Raw genomic sequence first — 14,496 nt, 5'->3', positions numbered from 1 at the left:
ATGCATGTGGCTTCAAATGGTTTCTTTTACTATACTTTCCTTTAAAATATTTGTCATCCATCTCTATGTGGAGATGCCAAGTAGTCCCTTGGCAATAGAAATGTGATAATCAGGAGCAATATATGGACTAAAGATATAAAATTTGGATACCATTATTGAAGTAGATAATTATAATTGACAGATAATTTATATAAAATATATGATTTAAATAAAACTCAAATAAGATGGCAGACATTATAACTGGTTGGAAATTTCTGAGATGTGTAAAAACTATGAGTGTTAGAATAAACAGAAATTTCATGGTGGAGGCATAACGTGAACCTCCCCAGACTAGTGGATTGGGATTGGCCAAGAGAAGGGGAGACTCTTCCAGATCAGAGAAGCCAGGTGTTCAGAAATGTGAAGGTGGAGGTATACAATTTTGAGCCCAAAATGACATGATGGATTATTCTCAGACTGCTTGGTCATATTTGTCCATGCTTTAAAGCGAATGTTAAAGGTTCTGTTTCATCCCTCTTCTCTGACCTCAAAAGAGGATGATACAGTTGGGGTGGGGGTTACAGGTGGAGCTTTCTGACTAAAGAAATTATGGCTATGCCATCCTTGGAAAGTTACTGTTTATGGAAGGTCAGTCTGGGGAAAATCTAAAGAATGGTTTGAGTGTGAAAAGGACATTTAGGAGAGTTAGAAATTATGACTGCTGAAACAAAATTCAAAAAATTATATTTTTTTTATTTAAAAATGAGGGAACAATAATTGGCCCATGGCATGCAGGAAAAGCATACACTATATCACGAAAAGGAGTTTCCAATAGTGAATCCACCCCTTATTTGCTGAATTGTTATGTATATTTTGATTAATCTCTCTGAGATTCAGTCTCTTCATAAGCTAAAGAAATCTAATAAAGTCTATTTCAAAAGCGTAGTGTGAGGATTGAATGAAATATCTTTTGTAACTGGAGTGCCTAACACTGTGTCCACAGTTTTCCCCAGTTACTCTTCTAGGAGCTTTATTTTCTATAGAATTAGGATAATTGGCTGGTCTATATAGCACCAATATATTTTAGGTATAAACATGAATGCATCAACAATATTATTGCTCACTTAATTCAACAGCACGTTTAGAGAGAGAAATGATCACGTGACCAGGTCATAATTCTAGGCTACTATATGGTATTAGAGTATTTTTAGAACCCACAGATCTCAGAGAAAAAGAAAAATCAGTTGAGTTTTCTGGGTGATAAGGAGGAGCTCATTCTCTAGTGGAGTGGATGGAACCTCACCTCAAGTTACATTTCAAATGGTGCATTGCACCTGTTCATTTATCAAGCTGCCACGGGCTTGCTTTGCTGTCTTGCTTTTTTTTTTTTTTTTTTTTTTTCTTTTCTTTTAAAATTCACATCTTTGCAGTCTCGAGTTGCTCAGCCTCATAATGAAAGCAACATATTAAACCCTGCTTAAATGAAAATAGCTCCTAATATATTAAAGCATAGATGATGCCAAAAGGTGATATCTCACAGCTGAATATAACATTAGTTTCCAAATAATTGCATGCAAGTGTATAGCTTCCCTTTCATTTCTGATCAATGTTATTTGGATTTGAATTGACTCTATTATATCATAATATAATGGCAATTATATAGACCAATACAATTCTCTTTGGAGAGATATGAGGATATTTTTCTTTATTTTATACAAAGAGAAGAGAAAGTCAGCTTTAAACCTATAGGACTCTCAGGGCAGTTGTCAGTCTCCCCTCATCCCACACTCAGAACTGCGCTGCATCACTGAAAATCACTAAGCCTTTGCAAGATACAGCCTAGAAGATGGTAACACTGGTTCAAGGACAGGGGAAGGGAACGGAAGTAAAAGGAAGTAAGCGGGAAAATATAGCAAGCGTGTGATTAACAGCTGTTTTCTGGAGCAAGCCTCCATTCGGGATCCACAGCTGTGTCATTGTACTTCAGTTCTGCAGATCATACAGGGATAAATTGGAAAATGTATGGAGCAAAAAGATATGTGGAGAAAGGTTAAAGGAAGCCCCAAATCCATGGCAACAATATTAGGTGAATGCCCTCACTCCTTACTCAGTTTTACCCATTCCCTCTCTTATGGGAAGAAGCTAGATGCCCAAGAAACAAAGTCCTGCTACTAACTGGATATTTGTTCTGGGTTGCTGCTGTTGATGATTTTGTTTTGGGGTTTTTTTTTTTTTGTTTTGTTTTCCCTTTTTTGAAAGAAAAGGAGAGGGCTGATGGAACACCAACCTACCTACCCTTTAATAACCTCCTGTAATAAAATCAACATGCTTCATGCCTTCCAGCATGCTTTCAAAAGAGCTACCTGTTCTTTCTCAAGACATAGAAGAGATACAGAGATTGGGGAGGAAAACTGAGCCTTTCAAAATACTAGGTCCTAGGAGCATCCAATTTGGGCCTGAAAGCTTAGCTGCCAGGCTTCTAATTGGATGCCTAATATATGGGTGGATTCTCACAATATTTTTTAGTATTACATCTTAGTTCCCAAACAACTACAATGAAGGGCACACATGTAATGCAATGACATTATCGTCCATGTGTTCAGAGTTGTGTATTTCCTCTGAAAGATCCCCTACAAGCAACCAACATCCCCGTGTGGACCATTCCAGAATCTATGCTCCTTCTTCCAAGTGCTCAGCGGGGGTTGGTAATCCACCTCCAAATTAAACAGTCTCCCGCCACTACTTGGAAATACACAAACCATTCTCTTCAAAGCCCTTTGTAACACACAGCCTGATAAAATCACTTAAAAGAAACAGGACAGATGACCCAGAGGAGTTTACAAGGTCAGGTCGTTCCCTGGTGGGGGCGTGAAAGGGTGGGAGGTGCTGAGGTCAGGGTTAAATGACACTGCCAAATGAACCCCCACCCCCACCCCTGCCCTGCCCTCTCCTTCCTTCATCTCTAGGAGTCTCCAGTGAGCTCCCGCTTCTGGAAGCCTGCCCCTTCCCTGCCACAGAGAGATTAGGAAGCGCATTTCAAAGCCGCATCTAAAGCAGTCCACTTAAAAGAGCGAAGAAAAGCCTGGCCAATGACCAAAATCGGCCCAAATCACTTGCTACCTTTCTCCTCTTTGCAGCCTCATTAGCGTTTCCCTCCTTTCCTCTTCGTCCTCTTTCCCCTTCTGGTTCGGGTCCTTGAGGACGTGTGGCGTGCACCCTAGGGATGTGGGGGTAGCTGCAGCAGCTCTGACCTGAGGCTGGAATGAGATGCTTTAGCATTTCGTCTGCCTATCCCACCTGTCTGCCTCCAGCACAGTAGTCCCTAGAAGGGTACCCCGGGACCTCTGCGGCCAGGTGTGCGCGTCCTGCGCTGGCCCCTCGGGGACCTCTCGGCGCGTGGCTGGGCGCTTGCGGGTTCCGCAGGGCTCCCACGCCCGCCGGAGCGGCAGCCGGCTGCGGCAGCGGACTTGCCCGCCGGGCTCCACCTGCCTCTCCCCATTGTGTCCGCAGCGCTGCGGGGCTGAACCGCGCGCGCCGCCGCAGCCGCGCCAACTCCCGAGCTCCAGGCGGGAGGAGCCCGGGAGGGAAGAGGGTGCAGGGAGAAGGAGCGAGAAGGGACCCCAGAAGGGCACAGCGTTTCATCAATAATACAGAGGCGCCTGGACCTCCCTGCAATACGTTTTCCAGTTAAACGCCACCAACTGGAGAGCTTCCTGGCACGTCCCACGCGTGTGGTTTTTTGTATGTGAAAGATGGGACGCACCTTGTTCATTCATCTATCTTTGCTCTCTTCCTCTTGTCTCCCTCAGAAAAAGGACCCCCAATCTTGGCTTGAAATCTCCACCTTCTCCACATCAGCATTCCATTTCCAAGCAAAAAGCTGTAGGTTGGAAACGCAGGTCTTTAAAGACCTCTGTACATGTTACGAAGAGTTTACCAAAATTCATCTAGTAATGCTGATTTTCAAAGCCCCCATTCTCATCCTCCTTCTTGGAGAATGCTTTCAAAGTTTGGAAGCTCAAATGGCCTGGGACCTGGTGGTTTCCGCTCAGTCCCCATCATGAAACGCGGTGCGGTCAGACACCGAGATTACGCGGCAAAGTTCCCCCAGCGCCAACCCGGCAGGCCCCTGATGCTAGGAGCATCCTAAGAAGCAGTTCTGCTGTTTGTTGCCAGGAAGCCCAAATGCGCGACATAACCTCCCCAAACAAGGATTAACCCAACCATATACAACAGACACAAATCCCAGAAACTTCTTTGTGAAGCAGATCCAGCCCACACAGAAGGGACAGTCAGCATAACTTGTAAGGAAAGAAACAAACGTCTCATCCCTGCAGGGAAACTTGTTGAATCCCGCCCGAGCGTACGACTGCAATTTCCGATTTAGCCTGAAGGTTTTTGATTCTACCCCCCAAATACCCCGGTGCACCAGTCACAATTTCAGGACAAGCTGCAGAGTCCTTTGCGCACCCATTCTGCACTCCAGCCTCCCCCGATATCAAACCGAGCTTATCACGTTAGACAATTCCAAAACTGGCTGTCGCTTCCTTTGCCATCATTCGGGAGACTTACCCTTTGATAAGACTGTTCTCAGCAATCCGGCGGCTCGGTGGTGCTGGCGCAGCCCTCCCAACTTTGCTGGGCACGGAGACCTTCCCGAGTTTAACCAAGCAAAAAGCTGCCTGCGAATTACAAATTAAGTGTGGGAAATAGGGAGACAGCGAAGTCGCGTTTCTTCTCAGTAACAGCACCCTGGAAAAATCCAATCCTTCTTCAGTAGAGAATTCTTTCGAACCCGTTATCTGGATTACTATTAATGCGCAGAGCAGAGGGCACTGCATGCAAATAGGTCCGAGTGCGCCCTTCCATTGGCGGCTGTGGAAGCCCCTGGGTCCTACTGCTCAGGTCCTAAACTACACAGCAGCACCACTCACGCAGCTTCGGGGCGCGGAGGGGAAAACGCATTTAATTGATTCGTTACCTCTGGTATTGTAATGCCTGCTGCGATGTTTAACGGAGAAAAAAAACCTCGCATTTAAACTCATGTCATGTGATCTATCATTTCATACTTGCTTTTAATTGTCTGTGTGGAGTGGCTTTGAACATACAAAGGCTTTTTAAAAGAACGTTTTCTGAGGAAAATTCACGCAGATACATTTGGCAGGAAAATCCTCTTTTTGCTCTCTGGTAGGTATTATTCGGATGTATATACAGGAACTATTTATATAGTCAGATATAAATATAAAGGTCAGTTCTGCCTTTTACTTATATGAAATAACATCTAATTTTACGAAAATGCATGGCTACTCAAAATAACTTAAATGGGTTAAAATGGTAGAAGCTAAAATATGAATGGTAAGATATATGGGATATATTTTCTGAACACTGCTGAAAAATGCCATCAATAACAAGGCCGTGGACATCATTTCTTTATTTTGCAAAATAAGAAATTCAGAACTATTTTATTAGTGAGTATTGACACAAAAATATAAATCAACATAAAAATCTTGATAATGTCACAATATGTCAAGCATTCACTATTAATTGCCACATTTTCTTTTATAGTTTCTCTCTTCGCAAGCCCATTAGTAATGCAAATTGGCACAAGGAGATTTAAAGTGAGGCAGGCCTGGGGTGACTGGCAATTTGAAATGTTGTAACATTGTGCAAAAACACTCCAGTACATCATCATTAAAGGTAGCTATCTTAAAAATTAGAATATTAATAGCTGAATCTCAATATATATGAATTTAAAGTCCTTAAGTATGCTTTCTCTGACCTTTAATTTTGCGGAAGGAAAGAAATCCTCCTGTAAACTGAAATGACATAGATTTTACCGCGTTTAGATGTAAATAATAATGTCAATTTAATTACAAAATTATTATGTCTATAATTTACAGCTCAATGCTATTGGAAAGTGCTACACTGTATTAGGTCAGCAGTAACCAACTCATAAATTCACCAGCCATGTGTAAACTAAATCAATGAAAACGCAAAATGCAAAAATACAACAGAATTGAGATCTTATTCCAAACACAGGTATAGCATTTGAATTTATGTAGCATGTGCTACGATCCTTCTTCATTTCCATAACTCCTTTCCCTTGTAGCTCCTTCCCTTCCCCCCATCAGTAACCCTTGACAACAGAAGTGTTACTTCAAGTCCAGGTTGCCTTTGCTGCTTTCCAGACTTAACTTACAGATTACATCCTTGTAGGAAACAGAATTAACTCTTACATGACTGAGAAGTAAATGAGTTTCCTTCAGGGGTTAGAAAATCCAGTATTTTAATGTATATTTCCAAAGTTTTCACTAAACATACATGTTTGAATGATACACAACCACTAATTCAGAGAGAAAAGATATGATCAATTGTCATGACATCAGAGTCAGTTTGCTGTAGTTCCCCATTACCATTATGTCTCTGGAAGAATCTTCTGGAATGACTTCTACTGAGTTATTACAATTACTTTAGCCCAAATTAAGAATTTTTCAATTGACAATAGAGTTAACATAAAAATATCAAGATATTACTATATTCCATGTAAGAGTTTAAGGGACGTATTATCAGTAAAACAAACAAACAAAAAAGGCTGTTATCTCTTTATCTCTTGTGGTAAGGAAAACACAATGACCACACAAAGTTGAATGGAGATAATTGATACTCGGTTCTTTTTTAAAACAAGTGTATTATTGGTCTTTCAACTTCCTACTACAAGTGGATTTGAAAAATAATAATCATTTGCAGTCTTTTTAGAACTGAGAAAAGAGGTGTTCTATTCAGGCAGAGTTTGTACAAGATTAATGCAATTTATCTATGACTAATTTCATAGAGAAGTTGAATGGTGGACAAATATGATAGTGCACAAAAGTAAATAAATAAATAAAAGCCGGCCTGTTAACACATTTAGCATGCAATCATTTGATGCATTCTTACTTTCTGCATTAAAGGTTGAGGCAAACATACACCAAGCTAATGATAATCATACATTCAACTTAATAGTTTTTCAGAAAAAAATATATCCTACATCTCTTCAATGAGTTACTGATGTTTATCCTATTTATTCTTACATGTTATAAGACATAATATAGATTGCACATAATGTATATTTATAAATATTGAAAATATTTTACCTTACTTATGGGATACTAGGAAAAAAAAATTTTTAAACAATAATATTGAAGCCGCAATAGTTTTCACCATTCCCAGATGTGTAGGAATATCCTTGATCTATTGTTTACTATTTGAAGTATTGTTGGACCCCTCATTTTGTTGGTGCAGTTTTCAAGGACAATATATGCTCTGTTAGAAACTGATTTCCATTATGCCCTTGGATCATGATGACAATGCCTTATTGTGGCTAATGTGAGCATCTATAAAAGTTGGAAAGCTACACATACCTGGCATAGCCTTGTATGCCATTACTCTAATCACCTTACTTTCTAAATTTAAATAGGTAAACTTGTAATAGCATATCATTTGGTGAAATATAATGAACTCTAATGATATTCAGCTACTAGCCAAGCTATTTTTAAAAATTCTGTCTCTAATAATTTTGAAACATGTGTAGATTAAAAAATCCCAAAGCCATAGACATTAATTTGTTTGTTTACTTTAAATAAAATATTCATTTAAGTCTGATTTTTCACAGATGAAAAAGGAAATCAGCAGATGTGTAAATTATACTTTGAAAGTAGAAATATAAAAGAAAGAATATGTTCAAATGGGCATCTTTTCAGATGTAAATCAGTAGTAATCAGCAGTATGTATGCTACTTGCAAATTGGGATACTATGATATATTAAAATGTGCTAAAATGCCTTCTAAATAATGTCCAAAGTTGCAAGAGATTACATCTAAATACACAGCTTATAAACTAATTTGGGTGAATTGCTAAACCAGGTAAAGAAAATATATCTCAAAAGTTAAAAATAAATCTATATAAGATAGTAAACTTGAGGAGAAGTAAGGAACTTGAAAAAGATGAACTAAATTTGATACTAAGAAGAAGAGATGAGAACTTCATGGTACAGTAATTTTGGTAAGATGATCACCATGAATGGAATGTTCATTATATGGAGAATTCTAATAAAAATTGGCATGGAGGAGGATATTTTACCGTGTATCAAGCAGAATTATAAAGCAAGGAAGATAAAAGTTGACAATAAATTGTAGAAGTGAAATACTTTGGCAGAAGATGAAAGCACAAACAACAAAACAGAAGAGAAAAGGGGTAAGATTCTGTTTCAGTACTTTGAGATTAGAGAAAGTGTTAATAAACAGAATATTGCTACCTCTTACCTCTTATACTAAAAAAAAAACCCTGTAAATGAAAGCTCCAAATGTTTTTTCTGAAAAATGACAAAAAATGTAAACTTACATTAAAACACTTATAAAATATCACATAATTTTTAGCTACAACAAACAGATGGATATGGATGTAGATATATAAAACACTATGTCACTACTACTTCTACGTATTGGAGGCTAAAGACCCAATCGATTTTCTGTATGTTCGTTATATTGAGGCTAATGGTCAGATGTTGTGATTTGCCCTTCAAAAGACATAGCTGCTTATACTATTTATAGAGAACGCTGTACTAAAAAAATTCTAACTTGTTTAAAAGGCACTCATTTCATCTGTTTTAAGGACTCCTTTAGGATCTACTTATAAAGCATAATAAAACAATTATTTTTAACTATATTCTTATTCATATACCATAGTTCTTAGGTAGTTAAATTCAGTTAAGCTGTAATGTTATTTGCTTTTATCCTAGACCAACCTCTGCCTTTATGAAAGCTAGCGTTAAAGTTGAGACATTTGCTCATTCTAGCGAATACAAAGTCTACTTTCATATGGCACCATGTTGGACACCTAAAAGTAGATAAATCTACAATAGAAATTAAGAGCAAACATTATTTTTATTTAAAAAGAAAAAGAAATGAATGCAACAGCATCATCCTCTAAGAAGGAAGGGATTGCAGAGTATACATTTTAATGTTAATAGTAAATATTTATAGCAATGTTTGTTTTAAACACAAAACCAAAATAGAGCAGCCATATTCTACTTACTGAGAGAGACAGTACAAAATTAACAGGTACCTAAAAATTGGGAACTACTTAGATCCTAAGTTTGTTCTGTGCTATTCATTTAGGCAAAACATGTCCAAATTTGAAGAGACACCATACTTATCCTCTACTTTGATTCTCCAAGCTTCACTACTAGCTGTTATCTTTTCCAAAAGTATTCTTTTGGCCTGAGTCAACCTTTATTTTTAAAATTTGCTATTCTTATTCTATTTTTAATTTTTGATATTAATGTGTTTACTTATCAGAATTGAATTCTAGGACTTCCAGCCCTTCAAAACCCATGTTTCATTTTTAGAACTCTGTGTTTAAAACATATTAAAAATCATTAATATGTGTGTATTGTAAATACAGGTGACTTTCTTTTTTCTCCTTCTTTTTTTTGTTCATCTGTATAACATTCCATGAGACACACATATTAATTTTGTTTTTAAAGGAGTAAAATTAAAAAGCAAATTTGAATATTAAATCAAATAATCAAATATATATTTCCATTTTATCTCCTGTTATTTTTGTATCTTAGGAAGGTCACTAGCGTTTTGAAACTCAAATCATGGCTCTCTAATGTGGAAGTAACTTTTACTATGGTAAGAGTAAAATGTGTGATAAGATTTTGTAAATGCCACATTTTGAAACTAAATCAATCTTAAAAGAGCACCTAGCTATTTTAACTGTATTCAACTATTTAATACTGGAAAAATTGTATATTCACTTTATAAATTGCAAATATGATCATCAAAGCTCTCTTTAATATTTGTTTAAAATCCTACAAAGAGATATTAAAAACACTAAGTTTCTAAAATAGGGAATAAACAATAAATAAGAATATTGCCATGCCAGGGAAATTTCAAGAATGGGCTTTTTATTTTTATTTTTTGGTGGGGGGACGAGGTAAGTAGGTTTTTCATTTATTTATTTCTAATGGAGGCATCAGGAATTGAACCCAGTACCTTGTGCCTTCTAGGTACACATTCTACTAGTAAGCTGTACCTCCCCCACAAGAACAGGCTTTTGCAAATAATCAGTAAACAATTAGGGTATTTTAGGGCACAAAGAGAGGGCATAGGTTTATTGAGAAGGAATCTATGTAGCAAAACTTACTTTCTATTTTTGCTAAGTTAGGCAGCTGTTAGATCATGAGAATGTCTTAGAAGCAGTTTGTCTTGATTCCAGCTAAGCATTTAACAAGGGGTTTCATAATTTCATTATATACAAGATAGAGAAAAAACTGACTAGATGATAGCACATTTCAGTGGATTTGTAACTACTGGAACAATTGGACTTCTTGTGTTTATTCATCAATATCAACCTGAGGGGGAACGCAAATGTCTTGTCACAAGCCTGTGCACTTGATCCTGTGAGGTTCAAAATATTATCAGTGAAAGAATCTTCATCAAATGCACAGCTGAAGTATAATTGAGCCAGAAAGCCAACATCTTGAAAAACTAACTGAATATGAAAATGGGCACTCAAGATTTCAAAAATAAAATAGGCAAACACATTAATGCTGAAGTATAACATTGCATAATACAGTATTTGAAAATCAAGTTCAGATCAGTGAGAAACCACTTGTGTGGTTAGGTCAACCACAAGCTCCACATAAGCTGATAGTATGATGTGAAAACTAATAACGCTATCTCAGGTTGCAGTTACCCAAGTCCTGTGTTACGATCAAGGTATGTATTAGTCACACTACTCTCCTTTTAAGTCATTTCAAAATTGTAGATATTTGAAATTTCTATCTAGAATCCTTATATTTAAAAAAATCTGTAATAGAATCACTAATTTAGGGGCCAAAAATGATCATGAGCTTAATTTGAGCTCATCTTCGGTTTGAATTTTCAAGACATTTTTCCTGTACAGAGTGTAAAAGGCAGAGATAGAAACACATTCAATTGATTATAAAATTCTGGTAATCTGAGAGCCATCATATTTTGCTTTTAGATAAAAGAAGAAATCCCCACAAATAATTTTATAGACTATATTGAATATTTACTATAACATAATCAAAGAATCCCATAAAACAATGGAATTACTGATATTAAAAAATAAAATTAACCTCCCTTCAGATTAAAAATTTATATGAAAGTCAAAGTTTTCAGATTATACAATATTGACTGATTAATGTTCTGCTAAAAATATCACTAAATCCTACCTGCTCAAAACAGAAGGAAATGATGGAGGTAGTATAAAGGATTAACAACAAATCTTAAGGTTCCATTATCCTTAATGGAATTAAGCACTAGAAATAGATGCAGCTCATGAATAATAAATCTTGCCAAAATGTGACCACTAGTTACTTTGCTTACATTACCAAATTTTAAGCACAATGTTTAGTAGACACAACCAAATAAATAACTCATATCCAAATGTATAGGTAAGTATTACTGTGATGTATGTTTGATAATTGGCTACAGGTAAAAGAAAAGTTATAGAAAATCATGTGTTCAAGTGTCTTATAGAAAATACAGTGCTTAGCAGGGTGCTGCAAAAATCGATAATAAACTCTTTCAGTGATGACGTTGGTTAATGATTTACGAACTAATATAGAACATTAACAGCACATCGCTTAAATTTGCAAAATTTAAATGACTTGCTTTTTGACTAGGTATATGTATTTTAGTAGTAGTTAAGAAAGGTTTACAGATTGGAAAAAAAAATCCATAATTTTGCTATCATCATCATCAGGAACAGCAATGTAGAATCTCTCAAGAAATTTTGAAAACTATTTTTTCAAAAAAGTAGTAATATTAGGCTTTTATCAACAATTTTGCTGTAATATTTGAAATCCCATATGCTAAATTATATTACTGCTCATTCAAGATTTGGGGCATTCTGAAATGAATCACTGATCCATGACCACAAAGTACTACTCTGAAATCTCAATATTATTAATGTCTTCTGGATCCATTGTGTGGTTTTCCTTAGAAGGAATTCTACTTTACAAAGAGTTACTAAAACACCATAGGAAGAATCATAGTCCCATCTTCTTACACTATCCAGGAAGGATGTGGTTCATACCACATTCTACTCCAGGCTGAGTTTTCAACATGGTCACCATTACTATAGATCATATTCGCAATAGTATCATTGCCATATAGCTCGTATACAGAGAAAAGTAAAAAGGACTTAAAATATTTCAATCTGGGTCCTGTGTTTTGGTATTTATTCTTATTCATGATTCTCTGAGCCTCTGGAAAATAAAGATATTCCAAAAATGAAGGCAGAAGCAAAGCTTAAAAAGAAATGGACATCACTTTTCTCTCTACATTTGCAACACTTTTTAAGCCCTCCAGTCTCCTCCTACCCTGCCCATGTCCTGGACTGTGCAGAGTCCCTCCACTGGAACAGTTCAATCTTGGCAACTCTCTTCCCCTACATAGAATAGTTGCTCTCTGGATCTGTCTCCCCTCATCCCACCTTAACAAATAACCTACTGCATGCCTCATTCTCATTCTGAACTGTGAACTCCCTGTTGAGATTAAAATATTTCATCTGATAAACATCTCATGTTTTCCATCTGCTTCAAAGACTTGCATTTCATCTGGAAATCTTCATCAGATGCAACAGAACTCTAATTTTAAGCAATAATTCTTGGTAGGCTGTGAAATACTATATTCCATGGCTAAGTATGTTTTTGTGTTTTTTTTCTTAATTTTTATTGAAGTGTATTTGATATACAATGTTAATTTCAGATATAGAGCGAAGTGATTCAGTTATACATATACTTATGTACATATTTTTTCTTTTCAGATGTTTAACCATTGTATGTTATTATAAGAAATTGAAATAGAGTTCCCCGTACTATACAGGAAGTCCTATATAGTTATCTATTTTATATATAGTAGTATATGTTTATTAATCCCCAACCCTTAATTTTACCCTTCTCAGCCCTTTCCCCTTTGGTAACCATAGTTTGTTTTCTATGCCCATGAGTCTGTTTTTGGTTTGTAAATAGAAGTTGTATCTTTCTTTTTTTTTTTTTAGATTCCATATGTAAGTGACATCATATGATATTTGTCTTTCTCTGCCTTACTTACTTCACTCAATATGATAATCTCTAGGTCCATCCATGTTACTACAAATGGCATTATTTCATTCTTTTTATAGCTAAGTAGTATCCCATTGTATATATATATAGCACATCTTCTTTATCCAGTCATCTGTCGATGGGCATTTAGGTTGTTTCCGTGTCTCGGCTATTGTAAATAATGCTACTGTGAACACTGGGGTGCATGTATGTTTTCAAAGTATAGTTTTCTCTGGATATATGCCTAGGAGTGGGATTGTTGGGTCATATGGTAAGACTATCTTTAGTTTTTTAAGGAACCTCCATACTGTTCTCCATAGTAGCTGCACCAAACTATATTGCCACCAATAGTGTAGGAGGCACTTTTCTCCACACCCTCTCCAGCATTTATCCTTTGTAGACTTTTTAATGATGGCCATTCTGACTGGTATGAAGTGATATCTCATTGCAGTTTTGATTTGTGTTTCTCTAATAATTAGCAAAATTGAGCATCTTTTCATGTGCCTGGTGATGATCTGGATGTCTTCTTTGGAGAAATGTGTATTTAGGTCTTCTGCCCATTTTTTAATTAAGTTTGTTTCTTTGTTTGTTTGTTTTTATTAAGCTGTGTGAGCTGTTTGTATATTTTGGAAATTAGTCCCTTGTTGGTCGTGTCATTTGCAAATATTTTCTCCCATTCCATAGGTTGTCTTTTTAGTTTGTTTATGGCCCTTTGCTGTTCAAAAGCTTTTCAGTTTAATCAGGTCCCATTTGTTTATTTTTGCTTTTATTTTCGTTACTCTAGAAGCCGGTTTGAAAAAACATTGCTGAAATTTATATCAAAGAGTGTTCTGCCTATGTTCTCCTGTAGGAGTTTTACAGCATCTGGTCTTATATTTAGGTCTTTAATCCATTTTGAGTTTATTTTTGCATATGGTATTAGAGAATGTTCTAACTTCATTTTTTTTACATGTAGCTGTCTAGTTTTAGTCTCCCTTCAAATTTCTCTAGCTTGGAAAGCCTGAGCAGATTTTTTAGGTGGGAAGGAAGTCATTGCTATAGGAAGCATTTAGATAGATACAATTATTCCAAAACTTCATGGTTTCCATTCTTAAGTATGGGGTATGACATTTGTAAGTGCAGTTTCTGGCTAAAGTTGATGAACCAGTTTGCTTTTTAACATTATCTATAGGTAACAGTTCAATGGACACTGTGAGCCCCAAAAAGGAGGGGAAGCATTCTATCTTATTAAGAAGCTTATGAAATTGCATAGTCAAGGATACAAAACACCCCAAAACTATAGGATGCATAATTAATAGTGGAGTTAGTAAGTGCAACTGAGGCATAAATTTTATTGAGGACAACAGAAAAGAATCATCTCTGGAAGGTGAGATTAGACTAGGCAGAAATAGACTGGTTAA

General features: G+C 36.4%; 1 protein-coding gene across 5 annotated transcripts in view; it reads right to left on the bottom strand.

The window, feature by feature from the left end:
- Window positions 1-4,787, bottom strand: part of ROBO1 (roundabout guidance receptor 1) — a 1,016,936-nt gene extending 1,012,149 nt beyond the window's left edge. For 4 of the 5 annotated variants that reach the window (XM_031457716.2, XM_064496419.1, XM_064496401.1 and 1 more), the window contains exon 1: window positions 4,552-4,787. The gene's annotated coding sequence lies outside the window, so the exon portion shown is untranslated. Of the gene's footprint in view, window positions 1-3,099; window positions 3,214-4,551 lie in introns of those variants that run through there. The other variant, XM_064496396.1, reaches the window with a different exon arrangement.
- Window positions 4,788-14,496: the final 9,709 nt, after the last annotated feature.

This window comes from Camelus dromedarius, chromosome 2 (assembly GCF_036321535.1).
Source record: "Camelus dromedarius isolate mCamDro1 chromosome 2, mCamDro1.pat, whole genome shotgun sequence".
Lineage (NCBI taxonomy): Eukaryota > Metazoa > Chordata > Mammalia > Artiodactyla > Camelidae > Camelus > Camelus dromedarius.
This window is presented reverse-complemented; position numbering and strand designations above follow the sequence as displayed.